We start from the raw sequence: 6792 nt of genomic DNA on the forward strand, positions 1-6792 counted from the left end.
TAGTGCAGCAAAACCACAGATTGATGCGTTGACTGATTGACTGATTAAATTATTTAATGTTAGATTAATCGACCAATTGGTAATCATGATAATATTTGGTGTCGAATTGCCACAATTGTAACAAATTGAAAACGAAATGAATATGTGTATGCTGTGTATAGCACACGCGTGAAAGAAAGAGAGGGAGAGAGAGAGAGAGAGAGAGAGAGAGAGAGAGAGAGAGAGAGAGAGAGAGAGAGAGAGAGAGTAGGAGTGAAATATCTGTTCAATGTCATAGTCATCATATAACGTTATAACAACGTTATGACAAATTGCCATATTTATGGACAATAAAGATCGATTATTATTATTATTATTATTATTATTATTATTATTATTATTATTATTATTATTATTATTATTATTATTATTATTATTATTATTATTTATAACAGATCAGTAATGAAGGAGGTGGCAGTTTGTGCGTTGATCTTTAAGATTAAAGTTTTGGGAAAACGCCATTCTTTTAAAGCTCTTTTTACTTTTTGATGAATAATATTACTGTGGAAAAAATTGCTGCAAAATTGTTTTAAATGTCACAGTGGAAAAAGCGCCTAGGAGAAACGGTGAATTTATTCATGAAACGAATCCCGATGGGCCTCATTTGACAAAGCAGCCCTCTATCCTGGATTACGTCTCCCTGCAGTCAGAACCATATTATGGTGTAATGTTTCGAAATTAAGGAAAAGAGGAGTTTTATAAGAATAATACAAGATTCTCGTCAGAGTCTGTCAATCAGTGTAAATCAAATGGAAGACTTTTCTTAAATTCCAAATGATTTTGTTTCATATTTTTAATTAGCAAAACAATTTACATTTGTCATACCATGCTTGACCTCGACAAAGATTTGGTATATGTGACCCGCGTCTCAATCTGATATTATTTTGTCGGCTTGAACCAGTTATTAATAGAAATATACTGAAAGGCCTAAATTATGAAATTCAATTTGAATTTAGATGCCCCGGTAATAAGAATTAATCTTGTTTTATAAACTAACTAAGGCTCACATTTTGTAATTTTTATCTTTTTCATGTAAAATTCACATTTTCTGATCTGGCCTACTCCGACATAATCCTACCGAATTGAGGCGGCGGGTCACATATTATTGTCCATAGATGAACATAATATATCTCCTTATTTCACTCACAAGAGATCACACGGGGCAGGTTGTAGAAATCCGGAGCAAGATTATAATGATAATAATAATAATAATAGGTTTGTCTTTATCAATTTAGTCAGTCATCTTGAGAGAAATGGGAAATGATAAAGTTTTGAACGAATAATTTTTGTTAGACTCTTTTCTTTTGTTCTTCCTTTCTTTGGACATGATAAAATGTAACACCACGTACCAATAACTGACAGCTTTATGGTCGTGTGGTACGACATTCGGCTTCTGATCTAGAGGTCCTAGAATTTAGTTCCGGCATGGGCGGCGCAATGTTGAGTCCTTTGTTAAGGATCTTTGCTCTCATTCTCATTCACCGTTCTCGTGTGTAAAATGAATAACAACTGCCTCGCCCTAAATACTTGTTACGCTTTGCTTTGGCTAGGGTCCCCTGCCCTGTAATGTGTTTATTTGAGCGGGTAAAATTGATATTGCTTAACATAAAAACTTACATTTATTTGATCAATTTTGAGGTAGACATTATTACTGTTAGAACATTTTGCCTCTTGTTCATGTCATTCATACGATTTAATGCTGCTTTCTTATAAGTTTGCAGGGTTGCCTCGGATTCATCCGGTACCTCTTCAAACATAAAGGCGTGCCTACTTAAATTGGCCGAAACACCAAATCCATCTGATAAGTTTCGAAGTGTTTGCAAGTATGTCTTGATATTAACTGTAAATCTAACTTCCCAATGTTGTTGTTAAATATCATCATCCTCATTAAAGAAAGTCACAAGACTGAAAGAAATCACTTAAATTATCACCAATCACTATTTATATTATTTCTCATCTACTGATGACATACATTTAGGTAAATTACTGACAACGTCCACCAGCTAAATTAAACATACCTACACAAAAGATTGTGTGTAACCTTTAAGGTTTATAGCCTGATTGATATAATTAACTGAGAACTTATCACAAAGAGTGGGTGTCGTCAACTTCGTTCCTTTTATGTTATCACCAATCGTCATAATCTCTTTCAAAATAACCACATTATTCATCTGCACTATCCTAGTTTTCTGATTAATTCTTTTAAATGAAATAGCGATAATTCATATAAACTATGTTACTCACACCATTCCAGCTATGCACCTACACATATTTACTCTTTTTTCTGTGTAATAAGTAAAAGTACACTTTATATGTTATTCACCCCCCCCCCACCCCTTTTCCCACACAAACACGCGCATTCTCCAGCAACATGAACAGTGGTATACAGTGTCTTAAGGCCTTAAGACGAGGCTGTGGGGAAGAAACGTGGAACAAAATATAAAATGAAGTGTTAGAGAAAGGCATTGATATGAACGGCGATGTCATGGCAGATTGTAAGTTTTTAAATAATGTTACCAAATTAAAGGTTAGGTGGTCCACAATGAGACCTCATATCTCACCAAATAACCAATCACTATATATATATATATATATATATATATATATATATTATATATATATATATATATATATATATATAATAAATATATATATATATATATATATATATATATATATATATATATATATAAATATATATATATATATCATCATCATCAACATTATCAGAAGTCATCATCATCATCATCAGAAGTCATCATCATAGTCATGTCTAGTGGTATGACAATCGCTTTCGGATCGGAAGGTCCTTGTTTTGAGCCTCTCTCGGCGCATAGTTGAGTCCTTGGAGAAGGCTCTTTACTCACATTCTCTCACTGTAATCAGATGTAAAATGAGGACCTGGCCGCTAACAGCGTTGTCTCTGTCCGAAAAAAATGTAATATCGCCTAACAGGCGTCATGTCCCGTCCTAAATGTTAAACGTTCCTGTTGAGCAGGGACTCGTTGTAAAGCGCCTATATATATATATATATATATATATATATATATATATATATATATATATATATATATATATATATATATATATATATATATATAATATTGTCATTATTATTATTGTTATTATTATTATTATTATTATTATTATTATTTTATTATTATTATTATTATTATTATTATTTATATTTTTTATTTTTTTTATTTATTTTTTTATTATTATTGTCGTTATCATGAAAAATAATAATAATAATAATAATAATAATAATAATAATATATAATAATAATAATAATAATAATAATAATAATAATAATAATAATAATAATAATACTATTAATAATAATAATAATAATGATAATGATATAATAATAATAATAATAATAATAATAATAATAATAATAATAATAATAATAATAATTATTATTATTATTATTATTATTATTATTATTATTATTATTATTATTATTTTATTGTTATCTCTTCTTCTTCTTCTTCTTCTTCTTATTATTATTATTATTATTATTATTATTATTTTTTTTTTTATTGTCGTTATCATGAAAAATAATAATAATAATAATAATAATAATAATAATAATAATAATAATAATAATAATAATAATAATAATAATAATAATAATAATAATAATTATTATTATTATTATTATTATTATTATTATTATTATTATCATTATTATTATTATTATTATTATTATTATTATTATTATTATTATTATTATTATTATTATTATTATTATTATTATTATTCGGATCGTATCGTATCGTATCGTTTAAAAGCTAATAGGTTCTAAAAACCTTTAAATGCTCTGTGTAACTTTCATGCATAGATACAATTTATCAGAACTATCTAAACAACATTCATTGACTGATTGACTGATCACACAAATCGGCAAAATGCAATTTACAATTACTATTATCATTAATATCCTTTGTAATCTTGCTCATTACATGTTTAAACCTCAATTATTTTCACAGGTTGTGATTTCGTTATCAGAGCGAATGAGACGTGTGGTGTTGAAAAGTTGCATGTTGGATTTAATGCGACCGTGAAACAATGCAAGTATGTAGCATCACACTGATTAATGGATTAATAGTCACGGATTAGCCATGCCAATGCACTTCACAATGTTTTATTTATTTCTTCCGTAGGTCATATGGAACCTCATTTTTATTTTATACAATAATGTCGCCTGTCAGGCGTCCTTTTTGTACAAACTCTTTTACAATATCAGTTAATGCCTGGAGTCAGGTACTCATTCGAGTGAGGTGATGTGTGTTAAGTGCCTTACCCAAAGACATCACGTCGGGACTAGAATTTTCCACGATCACTGGTACCTATCCTGCCACTGATTACGCTTAACATTGCTTGACTTTCGTGTACCACTAAGCCACCAAACCACACAAGTATTTGATTTGACACTGCAATAAAACAAGGATGGTTCCGCCTTCAAATTTTCACTTCGCATTTCTCAGCCATAATCCTAACCCCCAATTTTCTCTCTTGGACATGAATGATTCTAATTAAAGATTTATCAATAAAGTATCATGGAATGCCTAAGCCTAATTATGATGTCAACTGGAAAAATGTGATTTTATAAAACATTGAATAGCTAATTCAAGTTGACCGTGCCGTTTTTAGATGGCATTGTGTTTCTGTAACTTCGTATTTTTTAAAAATTGTATCGATTTGTTGACCCAATCCAAGCCACTAGCCTGGAGGACCAGATTTATTTTAAGAGCTTTCCTTCTTATAATATTAGTTGCTTTCCATGGCTTATGAGTCCAGTCTACCCATGGTTTGTGTTCAGATTATGTGACCTAGAAACATCCTTAACATCAGGTGGACAGCCATCATCACCAAAGAAGAACTACACCAAAAACTGAACCAATCACATATTGAAACTGAAATAAAGAAAAAGGTAATGGGGTTGAATTGACCATACCATCAGAAAGCCTCCAAGCAATATCATCAGACAGGCTTTGGACTGCAACCAGCAAGGAAAGAGGAGGGTTGGTCGATCTCAACAGACATGGCGACGAAGCATTGAGACTGAGATAAAGGCAGCCGGACAAACCTGGGCCCAAATAAGGAAGACATCCAAAAACCAAGTCAAATGGAAGAGTGTTGTTGCGACCCTATGTTTCACAAGGAATCAAGAGGCTTAAGATATTTCAACTATTCAAACATGCTTAAAATCCTTATTATTGAACTGGCCCAAGTTATACAAGGTGGCATCTCACCAAATAACCAACGTCTTATCCCGATTTCAAATACGTATTATTCTAAAGCCATTATAAATATTAGCATCTGGCTTTCAACATCTTATAAAGAAAAGTCATACATTTATGCCCTTTGGTCACCGGCCTTCCTTACATTACCAAAGTTAGCAAAATGAACGAGAACTTAAAAAACAAGAGTGGGACGAAATTCTCTTTGTGTAATCGTCACAAGTAGCTCGACAATGTTTCATAGCCCAGTTTGGCAGACCGTTACAGTGCATGAATCGATTTTATCCTAAATTAGCTGAGACACCAGGTGAATGTTTGCTGTGGGCAGATGCACAAAAGAGTTACAGGTCCACTTCTCTTTACTGTGAATACGATTGCTGCAAATATAATAGTATGCTGCATCCCATCTTATTGAATTTCAGCCTTTGATACTTTTTGCCAGTAAGACGTTATTCCTCAGCCTTGGATACAGGCCGTTCGCGAATTTCTAAACGATACATTTCCTAACAGATGGATTGGATGAGATGGACTCGATTTCCTGTCCGCTGGGGTCACCGGACATTTTTCCATATGACTTTTTCTTATCGGGACACAGCAGAGACATTGTTTATTTAGCGCCCATACCAGATTTTGGCACGCTTACAATGAAATAAAAGAGCTGAAGTAGAATCCATAAACACCACAAAAGCGATAAAATACACGGAAAGAGCTCAAAAATATGTTGAATTTGCTTGGAGGTAGACATGGCAACTATATTGAGGAACATTGAGTAAAAAGTAATGGTAAACAAAATGTAAAACATTAATGTATTCAAAGGTTCACCTTTAAATTACATCTCATTTTTTTTGGATAAAGATGTTATTAAACAGGGAAAGACTTTGTGGACTATTAACGGTTTAGGAAGAAACTGGAAAAGTGCTCAAAATAAATGTGTACATTTGTTAATATTTATTTTTCATTTATTCATTCATCTAGAGCTGTAGAACCAACTTTGACATGTGTAAAGCCATTCTATCGTGATATTGAGAATAAATAAAATACACGGAAAGAGCTCAAAAATATGTTGAATTTGCTTGGAGGTAGACATGGCAACTATATTGAGGAACATTGAGTAAAAAGTAATGGTAAACAAAATGTAAAACATTAATGTATTCAAAGGTTCACCTTTAATTACATCCATTTTTTTGGATAAAGATGTTATAAACAGGGAAAGACTTTGTGGACTATTAACGGTTTAGGAGAAACTGGAAAAGTGCTCAAAATAAATGTGTACATTTGTTAATATTTATTTTTCATTTATTCATTTCATCTAGAGCTGTAGAACCAACTTTGACATGTGTAAAGCCATTCTATCGTGATATTGAGAATAAATGCAAAGTGAAAATGTTTCTGGAAGGAAAGAAAAAACACCACTGCAACTCTTAACGCATGGAAGGAAATTTTGTAAGTTTTGTATTAAGGTTAACGTTAGCTTGCCACCATGGGGATGAAGTGATGGAGTTGGGG

At 31.6% G+C, this 6792-nt stretch overlaps 1 long non-coding RNA gene across 1 annotated transcript; it reads left to right on the forward strand.

Moving 5' to 3' along the window:
- Positions 1–1777: 1777 nt before the first annotated feature.
- Positions 1778–6711, forward strand: LOC144962227 (uncharacterized). The gene is made up of 4 exons (XR_013643414.1): positions 1778–1862; positions 2407–2534; positions 4033–4117; positions 6600–6711. It is a non-coding gene; the product is annotated as an uncharacterized LOC144962227 (long non-coding RNA).
- Positions 6712–6792: the final 81 nt, after the last annotated feature.

This window comes from Berghia stephanieae, unplaced genomic scaffold (assembly GCF_034508935.2).
Source record: "Berghia stephanieae isolate SIO BIC M18660-M18661 unplaced genomic scaffold, UCSD_Bste_1.3 scaffold706, whole genome shotgun sequence".
NCBI classification, from domain to species: Eukaryota; Metazoa; Mollusca; class Gastropoda; order Nudibranchia; family Aeolidiidae; genus Berghia; species Berghia stephanieae.